At 33.4% G+C, this 14,147-nt stretch overlaps 1 pseudogene; it reads left to right on the top strand.

The window, feature by feature from the left end:
* LOC133668140 (uncharacterized) overlaps positions 1 to 14,147 on the top strand; it is a 60,911-nt pseudogene that overhangs the window by 30,767 nt on the left and 15,997 nt on the right.

Genomic DNA, 14,147 nt, shown 5'->3' with positions numbered 1-14,147 from the left:
GGTATATATTATAGGTCTGTTGAAACTATACATCGTTACTTTAGAATTGTTTTAAAAGCAATTCTTAAGCTATACAAACACCTTATTAAAGATCCAGAGGATACAGTTCCAGCTGAGATAATGAATAATCGAAGATTCTATCCTTATTTTAAGGTATGAGAACAATACCAATATTTTTATACATTAATTAATTACATCTACAAGAAAAGTTTATAAATCATTTTTTCATGTTTATATAGGATTGTGTGGGAGCAATTGATGATACCCATGTTCCTGCAAATGTTCTTGTTGAGATTCAAGAAAAGTTTCGAGGTCGAAAAGAAGGAACAACACAAAATGTTTTAGCAGCTATAACTTTTGATTTGAAGTTTATATATGTTTTAGCTGGCTGGGAAGGAAGTGCACATGATTCACGGGTTTTAGGTGATGCATTATCAAGACCTAGTGGTCTAAAAATTTCAGAAGGTATATAATAAAGTATTGTATTATATGCAATAAACATATAAAATGTCTTATCAGATAAAGATAGTAATAGGTTTTATTTTTTTAATTTGTAGGGAAATATTATCTTGGTGATGCTGGTTACGGTATTCGAAAAGGAATCATTTCTCCTTTTCGTGGAGTTCGATATCACTTGAATGAGTTTACAGAACGTGCACCAGAAAATGAAAAGGAGCTATTTAATCTTCGACACTCTTCATTGAGAACCGCTATTGAGCGAGGATTTGGTATTTTGAAGAGTCGTTTTAGATCAATTGATGGAAAATCTTTTTGGTCTTATGAAACACAAGTAGATGTTGTGCTTGCATGTTGTATTATTCATAATCACATAATGGGGGTTGATCCATATGACTTTCTTATGGAAGAAATATGTTCGGATAGTAAACCAATTAGACGAACAATCAACTTAAGTCAACGGGAGGAAAGGGAAGAGAATAGGAAGTGGATAACAAAAAGAGAAATGATTGCATCAACCATGTGGAATGACTATAACACTTAAAGAAACTAGTAATTGAGTGTTAATTATATATGTTTGTTTTTATTATGTCTTGCTTGAGTTTGTATTAACTTTGTTATATATTTAGAGTAGATGTTGACTTTATTATAGTTTCTCTTTTAATTATTAATTGTAGTTTTTATATGAAATTTATTAAATCTAAATATTGTATGATTTTATTTTGTATAAATTTGTAATTTTTTTTTTGTAGAAATGAGTTCCACGCAGAATCAAAAATGCAAGGGCAAGCACTTCACATGGTCTAAGCCTATGTCTCACATGTTGCTTGAGATATTAGTTGAGGAGGCACTTAAAGGAAGCAAACCTTCTTCTACCTTTAAAGCATAATCTTTTGTTAAGGTGGCTACAGATTCAGTCAAAAGTTCAACGTCCAATGCGAGCCTAAGCATGTGGACAATCATCTCAAGACCGTGAAAAAAGAATGGGGAATAATAACCAAACTTAAAAATAAAAGTGGCTTTGGCTGGGATGATTGTTTGAAGATGATTACAGTTTCGAAAGATGTATATGATGAAGAAGTAAAGGTATGATAAATATTATACTCTTTGTAATATTTATATTTACTTTTGTTTCTAAAATGTTATACAATGAACTAAAAAATTGCATATTCTAAACTTTATGAACAGGCACACCCCAATCATGACAAGTTTCTCAACAAAAAACTTGATATGTACGAGGCAATGACAATTGTTGTTGGAAAAGACATGGCAACCGGAAATTATGCCAAATCATATGCTGATGTCAACTTGGAAGAGAACACTGAAGAGCAATCAATTTCAATTGAAAATGAAGGTGAATATGAAGAAACTTATAAGGGAAAAGAAACATCTTCCTCTAGTACACAAAAGAGGCAACATAGGAAGAGAAATCGCATGTATGAAGATGATGGTATTGAAAAGTTGTCTAAACAGATTGGAGATGTAGCATTTGCAATTCAAAGCCTCAACAAAAATCAACTTGATGTTAATGCGCTGTATACGGAAGTGATGAAAATTGAAGGCTTTGATGAGATCACTCTTGGGGATGCATTTGATCATTTGGTCCAAAATGAAATGTTGGCAAAAGCATTTATGGCAAAAAAATGCTAATTTGAGGAAAATTTGGGTTCAGAATTTTATGAACCAACACTACTACAGGCCTGCTTGCTAAGATGGTTTGACTATATTCAAAATTTGAGTTCAGACTATGTTTGTTATTTGACGAGTATGTTTACTTGTTTAATTCGGTCTAGCATGTTTATGTTTGTAATTTGAACTAATATGTATGTATATGACATCGAAACTTAATATTTATGCATGACTATGTTTGATGTTAGATATTTATATTTATTTCATGATGTTTATTTGATATATATTAAAGGGATAATTGCCTTTACCCGTAAAAAAAATATTTATCCAAAATACCCATCAAAATATTTTATAAAATAAGCTATGTATGAATATAGGATATAATAAAAAAAATTCATCATTATACTTTTTAGATTTCATTTTTTTATTGTAAGTGATTAAATATTTTATATATATTAGATAAATTTGAAAAAAAAAATTAATTCATTAATAAATTATTTTCCAGTTTATTTTCCATAACATAAACAAACACTGGAAAGTGTTTTCCAGTTCATTTTCCATAACACTGCCAAATATCGGAAAATACTTTTCCGAAATTCACTTTCCTCAGAATTCACTTTCCAAAAGGAAACAATTTTCCTGCAAACAAACAGAGCCTTAGTAAATTATTAATATATTGGTCGACGGATAAAAAAAATATTATTAATTTATAAAGTATTAACTTATAACAAAACTTGTGTCCTTTATATTTGCCCGAAATGATGGAAGTGAAAAGCTTAGTGTTTGTTTATGAAAATTGATCAGAAAACATCTATTAGGGTTGTTACATGTGGGCATTCTAGTACAAGGCCTCCACTCATTTTGCTTAACGGCACTATAGAAGAGAAGATCTGACCTCCTACCATCATAGTTGGGACTGAAATAAAAGCCCTAAAGAGGGCTCTTTAAGGATTGTATTACCATGCCTTTTGGACAAAGTGTCCCATATGTAAGGACTGTTCATAATGGTCATTAATGAATGCTATCATAAGAAATCCTCTCATTCTTGAGCGAAACAAAAGTCAATGGTCATTGTTAATGATCTTCTAGCAGCAGAGTTAATGTTTTCTGCAAGTTGGAGAGTAGGACAGAGAAATCTCAAAACTATGTGAACCAAAAACATCAGCCAAACTTTCCTTGTTCGCGTAAAGATTGCCGGCTCTGCCTCTCAGCACCATCCATGTGCTCCATGCCCTGGCCTTAGCCTAGCCAGATCAATTTGCTAAGCTTTTAAATAAAGTTATTGAACTTGGTCTGTCACCACTTGATTCAAAGCTCTGTTACTGAAAACACAAAGAACAAAAAGACAAAAAGATTTTGATTCACCTCCATTATTGTTTTTTCTTGAACCGTTCTTCTCTCTGTGCTATTACTGTAACAATCTCTCCCACATCTCATCTCATTAATTGTACCATTCTCTGTTCCCAGTAAATTAGTTTTTAAAACCATATACTATTCTCGTGCCTGTGCTTTCTGCTCTTTTTTTCTGAATACTGCTTAAGCAAAGCAGCTCTTGCAGGACATCTTGAATCCAGGTAAAGTATTTATACTTCATCTTCTTCGTCTTGTTGGTGTTTCTCTTTTTCACCTGCAACTACTGCTTGAATCTTTTTAAGTAAAGGACAGGTTGTAGAAATTTTATTTAGAAACTTTGGAGTTAGGATCATGAATAGTTTCTATAAATAAATCAATATCTTTCTTAGGTCTTATAATCCATACCTTATGGTGTTCATACTAAATTGACCCTAAACCTTGAATTCATTGTGTTTGCTTTTTAATTTCTTTGCTCTCTTTAACTTGTAATTTTAGTTTCAACCTTTCCCTTTTCAATTAATGTAACTTCCTTTAATTCTTATGGAATGTTTGGCCCTTTTTTCTCATCGTGTTGACAAGTTTTATCTTTTCTCTTTGCGACAGAGACACTGATCAAAATGATTCGACCAAGTGATCAATTTAGGGATCAGGTTGACAGATCTTTTAGGGCATATGTTGAAAATATGGATGGTGGTGGCATGACGTGCAAGTTTTGTGGGCATTTATTTGGGAAACGTACTTCCATTTCGAGGATCAAATTGCATTTATCAGGAGTGACAGCCGTGGTGTTAAGATTTGTAAACATATTCCAGAAGAAGTTCAAGATGCAGCCCGTGCAGCAATTGATGGTCCTCTAGAAAAAAAAAAAAAACTTAAGACTGTAGCGGGCTCAAGCAATAACGAGGTCGCTAATGCAATTTCAGCTTCTGCGCAAGAACAAAACAATGAAGTGATGGCACAACAAGGAGATGCTCTTTCCCTTGAAGCGCTCGAATAGTGGATAGCTAGCTTCACTGTTGAAGAGATTGATCGCAAAAATTATGCTTAGAGATGTTAAACTACTTGATACATAGTCTATTTTTGGAAAAGGGATCTGACCTGTTGTTGTATGCCGGCTTCTCAGATGGTCCTGTTTTTAAATTTAGCAATTTAGCTTTGGTTGCCATCAAAAGTCTAAATAACGTGGCATCTTCTTTTCTACTAGGCATGCGCCCCATGTTTGGCCTAAAGGGAAAGGAATGTTTACTTTTGGTAGTGGGAATGGGAATGGGAGAGTTCGTGGGCGGCTAGGGCCGAATGATCACTGCTGCCTTTTTTTGGTGGTGTCCACTACACTGTACTATATATATATATATATAATCCTTTGATTTGTAGTTTCCAAGTTTGAGGTCGCCAGCCTTTCTTAATTATACAATTACCACTCGAACAGGTTTTCAAAGTATCGACACGTTAACATTCGAACAGGTTACAGCCATTCTGAATTTCCACTCGTTAACATTCGAACAGGTCACAGCCATTCTAAATCATATAATATCCACAATATTTGGGTTTTTGAAGTTTTAACAACAAATGGGTTCCCACGTGATGCGAGGTGGGTAGCAATTGACATGTGAAATATTTAACAGTTTGTTGATTCCTGTAAAACTCATCCAAGCAATTGTTTACATTATTGATTTGTTTACTTGAATCACTCTTCTCTCTGTGCTATTATATCCTCTTCTGTCTGCTTAAGCCAACGAAGCAGCTGCAGACCCTCCTCTTGACATTCAATCTCTTCCACGCTCTCTCTTCCACCATTCCTTTCTAAGCCATTCTTCTCTCTCGTATCCTTATTTTTTTTTTCTGATTGCTTAAGCTAACCTGTAACCAGACACTTAGAGAATCCTATTTTTGCAGGTAAACTATTTATATTTTGTTTTTTATTGCTCGATTCTTTGCTACCATATAGGTTGTTTCTTTTCTAAATCATTTTTGTCTCTCATATATCTGTTCTTTACTAATTGCTTAAACGAACTAGCAACCAGACACTTGGTGAATTTTTTTTTTGCTGCCATAAACATTGAGGTAAACTATATATCATTTTTTTTGTTTTTATTGTTTGATTCATCCAAGTAAAACAGTATGCTGGTTATTAAATTACCAAGGGTCGTAATTTTTGCATATTATTTAATTAAAGTATTTTGATCTACGAAGTCATGATCCACCAAAATTTATTGCCTACTAATTAGTAAAATTAATTAAAATTGCTATTAATTGTGACTAAAAGATCTCGAGAAAATAGTGAAGGAAAGTGCCTAATTAAAGTAAGTATTTCATCATCTGTGGAAAGAAATAAACACAACCTTTTATTTTTTTTCTCCTCCTATAAACACAAGGACTTTGTATTTCAAGTTCCCTTTTCTTTTAAGTAAAACTATACATGTATTTCTTCCTTTTATATATATATTGGAATAATTTTGAGAGTTAAGAATTTATACGAAGCCGAAAGGCGCTTCATTTTAATTACAATTCCATTACACTAATTGATAAATCAGTTTTTTAATGTCCTCATGCAAAACATAAGTAAAACTTTATTTTTCTATGGGTCCACGTTTGTTGCCATAGTACCCCATATTATAGCTTAGTGAATTTTTTAGAAGAATGATATATATAACCTTACTAAATAGGATATAACAAAGAACAAAATATTTTAGCTTTAAGTTATTTGTAACACTGGAAGGGGACAAATAGTGAAAAACTTCACGACTATATATATATATATATATATATATATATATATATATATATAGAGAGAGAGAGAGAGAGAGAGAGAGAGAGAGACTCACATAGTGACATTTAGATATATGAAAATATAAGAATTATTCCTAACAATATAGAGATTATGAGTGCTACAATTTTAAAAAAGCTTAAAATATGAAAAATACATAAAAAAAAAACGATTATCCACCACAAAGGTTAGGGTTGTTATGCTTTTAGTGTTTATTTTTTATTTTTTTATGTTTTTAGATGTTTTATCACTTCATATGAATATAAAAGCAAATATGAGATCTAACATAATGAAAAACTTGTCAACTCTATTAGTGGTAAAATATCATTTTATCTCCTAAAAAATATCATATATATTATTTCATAATAGTTTTAGAAATTTATACAATCAAGTCTTTACTTGATTTTTCTAGATCTAGACTCTTAATCTCCTTTATTAATTATATTCTACCTCCTTAATTTCTAAAACTTATTTATAATAAAGTTATATTTTATTAATCATCATATTTTAATTTTGTACAAATAATTCTTAATATGTGAGATCCGTTAAGTTTTTAACATGTTGGCTTACATATAAATTATAATTTTAATAAAAATAAAATTAAATACATTAAATTATTTAACTTATTATCAACTCAATAAAATAATTAATTTATATTTAAATATTAAACACGCAAGACAATATGTCATGACTATACTGGAAAATTGATAAACATTGACGGGTCCAAGCGTTAACATTTTTTATTTTAATATATTAATATAAAAAAAATCATTCTAATAATATATTTCTTTCTGCAGATCCTTTGCAAAGTTTCCACAACAACTGGGTCCACGCGTTAACATTATTGAGGTCAAACAGGTTACTGCTAACAAACTCTTCCAATGTACTGAAAACACAAAAAAGAAAAAAATCAAACAGGTCGAACGTTATTTGTAATGTAAGATGTTTAGATACACAAAGGCTTGCAATATGGGAAAAAGAGAATGAAGTCTAATTCCTTTACATTAATTTCAAGAAATTATTAAAATGATATAAAAACACCCAAGGAGATCATGTGTATATATTTGGATAGATATTAAAATAAAATAGTTTAGATATTAAATAAATTAGTAGAATTAATTGTTTATTTTCCATAAAATTTACGGATTGTATTTTTTATATATATAGATTATTGATTCGATATATTAAAAATTATATTATGAATCACATAGAAAAAAAAAACTAATTGAAACCCTTTTAATAAATCAAGTTTTAGAATCATATAATATCAACTGTTAAATTAGGCTATAGATTTTGTATGAATATTGAGGTTGAATATAAATAGGACTTTCTTAGCATATAGTATTTGAAAGTTAAAAATAATTTTAGTATATTTTGAGATGAACTGTTGCTTTAAATTTTTATGTACTAATTTTAACTTTAAGAATAAAAAAAATGTTTGCAAGCCATAGGGTTTATGGTGAAAATTAAGATTATTTCTGTACAAAAAACTTAATGTTAAAGAGATAAATATGATGATTTTATGTGCTCTTACGAAATTATATGAAGCATATATATTACATAACTAATTACCGATAATTTAAACCACGTGGGAAACACTATGCAAGTCTACAGTATTTTTCCAATTTTTTCTTTATATACTAAATAATATATATAATAATTTATTACTATATAAACTAAAATATGTTTGTAGAAAATTATGCAGTTTTACTGTTTATCCCTTTATATTTTACTATGGATAATATTGTTTATTTTTTTAAGATTTGCTATAAATTTTATGGAAAATAAATATTAAATCCAGTTGAGTTTATGTTTTAGATTATGAGTTTTTATTATTATGATTGAATATAAATTTATGAAAAAACAAATATTAAATCTAGTTGAGTTCATAGTCTGGATTCACTTCACATGTTTTACTGTGAGTAGCACTGTTCACTTTGTTTTTTATTTTTATTTAAGGTGAAAAAATATTGAACTTGGTTGAGTTTATGATCCAATTACAGGTTTAAGGTTGAATATAAATTTAAGGAAAAATGGTTAATATTTTTAATTTAATGTGCTAATTTTATAAAAAAAAAATCTAAAACTTTTGTAAGGAAAAAAAAAGGCTTGGATTCAGTTCAATTTCCATTATGTCCCTCATTAAAACCGTTTTGATTTGTTGTTGAAAAATTAAAATTATTTCTTATTTATACAACTTTCTGATGTTAACTCCCTCCATTAAGAGTAACTTCCTTTGATTTTTATTCAATGTTCCTTTGAATTTCTATTTTTTTTTATAGGGCATCGTGTTGAAATATCTTTTTCTGTTTTCTTTTCTATAGAGCCAGTGATCAAAATGAGTCGACCAAATGATCGTTTTTGGGAATATGTTGAAAAGATGGATGGTGGTAGCATGACGTGTACGTTTTGTGGGCATTGTTTTTCCCAAGGTACTTCCGTTACGAGGATCAAATTGCATTTGGCAAAAGTGAAAGGGCGTGGTGTTAAAATTTGTGAAAATGTTCCACCAGAAGTTCGAGATGCAGCTTGTGAAGCAATTGATGGCCCCCCAGAAAAGAAACTTAAAACTGTTGCAGGCTCAAGCACTAACGAGGTCGCTAATGCAATTTCAGCTTCAACGCAAGAACGGAACATTGAAGTGACACATGTAGAGATGGCACAACAAGGAGGACCTTTTTTCACTGGAGAACTTGCACGGGCAAATGATTTGATTGGAGCGGCTGAACTTGTGCAGCTGGAGAGAGGTAGTTCTCCTGAGAGGCCATCAATTAATCAAACAGATGAGCCTCGAGGAGATTCATCCCGACCAACAGATGATCAACTCTGTTCTCCATCCGTAAACAATGATGCCAATATGAACGATGTGCAGAACATGGTTGCATTCAGGATAGAACCAGTACCGGTTCAAGTGTTGGAACAAAGCAATGCAGAAGTTGACAGTTTGGCAGGGCATGCTGGAAGGATACAAGTGGGAGTTCATGGCATGGAACAAGGTGCGGAGGAAGAGAGAATTTGTCCGAACTCAGCGGCAAATGGCATGGAAAACACTGGTGATGGATCTAGTTATCATTCCAGGAGACTAATGATTGATGCACATGATAGTACAGGGGAAGCTACACAAAGAATAGATCTAGTGCAACGATTAGAAGGGGAAACTTGGGGTCAGATGAATGCAATCTCTGCTTTTTTAATGGGGGAGGAGGACGTGGAGAACAATCGTGGAAGATTAGTGCAGCCTGGCACAGGAGCTAGCTCTTCTGGAGGGGTTGCATGCAACACAAATGAGATTAAAGGATATGCACTTCCAACGAGAAAAATGGTGGGTCAAGCATTCGAAGAACATAAGAAGACTATCTCATCTTTGTTGATGCGCAATGAATTTTCAAGCATTGGCATCTATGGTATGGGTGGGGTGGGTAAGACCACATTGTTGACACATCTACATAATCAGCTTTTAAAAAGAGCAGACACTCCTGTTTACTGGATTACTGTTTCACAAGATACCAGCATTAATAAATTGCAGACAAGTTTGGCAAGACGGATTGATTTAGATCTTTCTACTGAAGATGAGGAGTTGTATAGAGCTTCCAAATTGTCAAAAGAATTAACAAAGAAACAGAAATGGGTTTTGATTTTAGATGATTTGTGGAAGGCTTTTGACCTACAAAAGCTGGGAGTTCCTGACCAAGTTGAGGGATGCAAGCTGATTCTTACATCTCGATCAGAAAAAGTTTGTCAACAAATGAAAACTCAACACACAATCAAAGTGCAGCCTATTTTAGAGAGAGAAGCTTGGACTTTGTTTACTGAGAGACTTGGACATGACAAAGAACTTTCTCCGGAAGTGAAACAAATTGCTGTGGAAGTTGTAAGGGAATGTGCTGGTTTGCCATTGGGAATTATTACAATGGCAGGAAGCATGAGAGGAGTGGAGGAGCCACATGAGTGGAGGAATACATTGAAGAAATTGAAAGAATCAAAATGTAGGGAAATGGAAGATGAGGTATTCCGGTTATTGAGGTTTAGTTACGATCAGTTAAATGATTTAGCATTACAACAATGTCTCTTGTATTGTGCATTGTATCCCGAAGATTATATGATTGAAAGGGAGGAGCTGATAGGTTATTTGATCGATGAGGGAATAATTGAAGAAATGAGGAGTAGGCAAGCAGCATTTGACGAGGGCCACACGATGCTTGATAAACTTGAAAAAGTTTGTTTATTGGAAAGAGCTGATTTTCGTAAATATGTTAAAATGCATGACTTGATTAGGGACATGACCCACCAAATACTCCAAACAAACTCTCCAGTCATGGTTGGGCGATATAATGATGAATTACCAGATGTTGATATGTGGAAAGAGAATCTAGTGAGAGTCTATCTGAAGGGTTGTTATTTCAATGAAATTCCTTCTAGGCATTCACCGAGATGTCCCAATCTCTCAACTCTATTGCTATGTGATAATAAAGCGTTGCAATTTATTGCAGATTCGTTTTTCACACAATTGCATGGGCTCAAGCTTCTTGATCTGTCTCGCACATACATCACGGAATTGCCTAAATCTGTCTCTGAACTGGTGAGTCTCACTGCATTATTGCTCAAAGAATGCAGAAATTTAAGCCATGTACCATCATTAGAAAAGCTTGGAGCACTGAAGAGGCTAGATCTCTCTAATACTTGGACGCTTGAAAAGATACCTCAAGGCATGGAAAGTTTATCCAACCTGAGGTATCTAAGGTTGAATGGTAGTGGTGAAAAGGAGTTTCCTAGGGGGATATTACCAAAACTCTCTCACCTGCACGTCTTCATATTAGAGGATATTTCTAGATCAGTAACAGTTAAAGGAAAGGAAGTAGGATGCTTGGGGGAGTTGGAAAATTTGGAATGCTATTTTGAAGGTCAATCTGACTTTGTGGAGTATCTCAATTCTCGAGATAAGACCCGATCACTAAGTACATACCGTATTTGTGTAGGACTATGGGATAGAAATTATTTTGAGATGAAAGAGATGGGTCATGACAAAAGTAAAACAGTTTGGTTGGGTAATTTGTGTAACAATGGATATGGAGATTTTCAAGTCATATTCCCAAATGACATTCAACAACTGTTTATTTATAATTGTTCCTGTGATGTTTCCTCTCTAATAGAGCATTCAATTGAACTGGAGGTCATCCACATTAAAGATTGCAATAGCATGGAGAGCTTGGTTTCATCTTCTTGGTTTTGCCCTTCTCCAGCAACATTGCCATCTTATAATGGTGTATTTTCTAGTCTTATAGAGTTCAATTGCTCTCGATGTAGTAGTATGAAGAAGTTGTTCCCTCTTGTCTTGCTGCCAAACCTCGTAAACCTAGTAAAGATTACAGTTGAAGACTGTGAGAAAATGGAGGAGATAATAGGTGGAACAAGATCAGATGAAGAAAGCAGCAGCAACAACATCGAATTCAAACTCCCAAAGTTAAGATATGTGGAATTGAGTAGGTTACGAGAACTGAAAAGAATTTGTAGTGCAAAACTGATTTGCGATTCTCTCCAACAAATTAAAGTAAGTTATTGTGATAGCATGGAGAGCTTGGTTTCATCTTTTTGGATTTGCCTCGTAAACCTAGAAAACATTACAGTTAGAGGATGTGGGAAAATGGAGGAGATAATTGGCGGAACAAGATCAGATGAAGAAAGCAGCAGCAGCAACAATGAATTCAAACTCCCAAAGTTAAGATCTCTGGCATTGTTTAATTTACCAGGACTGAAAAGAATTTGTAGTGCAAAACTGATTTTCGATTCTCTCCAACAAATTGAAGTACGAAATTGCAACAACATGGAGAGCTTGGTTCCATCTTCTTGGATTTGCCTCGCAAACCTAGAAGAGATTATTGTTTCAGGATGTAAGAAGATGAAGGAGATAATAGGTGGAACAAGATCAGACGAAGAAAGCGAAAGCAGCAACAGCAGCAACACCGAATTCAAACTCCCAAAGTTGAGATTTTTGACATTGTTTAATTTACCAGAACTGAAAAGCATTTGTAGTGCAAAACTGATTTGCGATTCTCTCCAACAAATTCATGTAAACACATGTGAGAAGCTGAAGAGGATGCCTATTTATCTTCCGTTACTTGAAAATGGCCAACCATCTCCTCCCCCTCATCTTCAAATAATGTTTTTAAGACCAAGAGAATGGTGGGAGTCAGTAGTAGAGTGGGAGCATCCTAACGCTAAGGATGTCCTTCGTCCCTTTATAAGATAATATATATTGAATTAATTACAGGTAATTCCTCTCTTTCTCTCACAATCTTAATTTAATTTGAATGAATTATTAGCCTCAACCACATCCACGTAATGATTTTATTTTATCATCCCCAATCGTAACACCTTTTATATTTGTCCCTTTAATTTTGAGACACTAATTAAATATTATCTAAAATTTCTCTTTTTATTTATTATTTATAGGAAGATTCTTAATTTGTTTATGTGGGATTGGATAACTCTCGTCTTTTCGAAGACAGATTTCAAATTAGCTTTAAAGTTTGTGCCTTTTTAATAATTTGATAATCTTTTTGTAGATAATTTGACGGCCGCTGAAGGATTCCAAACCTGCAGAATGTTTGTTGTTAAGGCATTTCAAGGAGAGATGATGCATTGGGGGACGCTAAGGGGATCCACACTCTGCATAGCTTTGGGTATGGCGCAAGAAGAGGTGGATTCTCCAGTAATCCTAATTTCTTTAGTCTCATGTCAGACAATTTCATATAATGCTTTTGAGTTGAGCACCAAATTTATTATTGCTGTGGGATATTTGGGTACATAGCTTCTCTCTGAATCTTTCTGTCTACTTATAACCAATTCTCTTCCTGATTCAAGCCTTGTTGTCTGCATTAAGTTTGATCCACAAGGAAGCAAAAGAATGGTGTGAGTCAGTAGTGCAGTGGGAGCATCCTGATGCTAAGGATGTCCTTCATGGCCTTGCATGGTTGTGGGACATCATTAAGGTAGACCCCTTGCGGCTTGGTAAGCATTATATACGTTTTAGTTTTGAATTATTGGCTTTAGTTCTGATCGATTTGTATGAATATTCCAGATATGCCACAAAAAAAGTAAGGGTAGGAATTGATTGGTTTAGATGGATAGTATTTTTGAGTGACCCACAAAAAAAATGGAAGTTAAGTAATTTTTAGAATTTGATTGGTTTCAAAGTTTGTGGCTTTTAATTACTTGGTTATCTTTTTGCAGGACGACAAACCTCTTATTTATGAATGAATAAGGGTAGGAAAGAAAGCATGCTCTGTATCATTCTTACACTGTTTCAGTTATGCCCTCTGTTCTGCTCATGGTGAAAGAGAGCCTGCTAAATTGATAAGTACTATCGTTGGGGTCCTTGAGGCTTGTGATTCAATTGTTCTCATCATGCAAAGGGATCCTAAGCCTGACTTGATTGTTTCATAGTGTGCAAAAATATCACTCTGGTCTGCTCAGCTCCTCAAGAATCACCAACTGTTCAACTTGATTGTTTCAAGCTGGGATGGACTCGAATGTTCTGTCCTTTTGTGTTCATCATGTATCACTCTGGGTGTGTTTTGATTGTAACCTTCTTCGTTATTTCAATGATCACTGTCAATCATCATCTGTGTTAATCATCATCTTCCTCATTATTCACTAAAAATGATAAGCAAATTTTTGGGTTGAATTAGCTCTGCATTTCCCAATGAATTTAGTATCAAGCCCGTAAGAAATGAACAGCAATCTACTGAAGCTTAGTTACCGAATGTTGAAGTCCACAAATGATTTTTTTATTTTTTTCCAGGAGCAGCATGCAATCAACATCATTTAGCTTTCCACTAATGAGAGGCACACCAAGATATCTACCCAACTGGAACTCAGAGATTTCCTATAATTGAGAAGCCATATCTATTCCATTCCAGCACAAAAACGCGCACATTTTGCT

Source organism: Populus nigra, chromosome 11 (assembly GCF_951802175.1).
Source record: "Populus nigra chromosome 11, ddPopNigr1.1, whole genome shotgun sequence".
In the NCBI taxonomy this organism is placed as follows: domain Eukaryota; kingdom Viridiplantae; phylum Streptophyta; class Magnoliopsida; order Malpighiales; family Salicaceae; genus Populus; species Populus nigra.
Note: the sequence above shows the minus strand (reverse complement) of the source record. Positions and strands in the feature narration are given on the sequence as shown.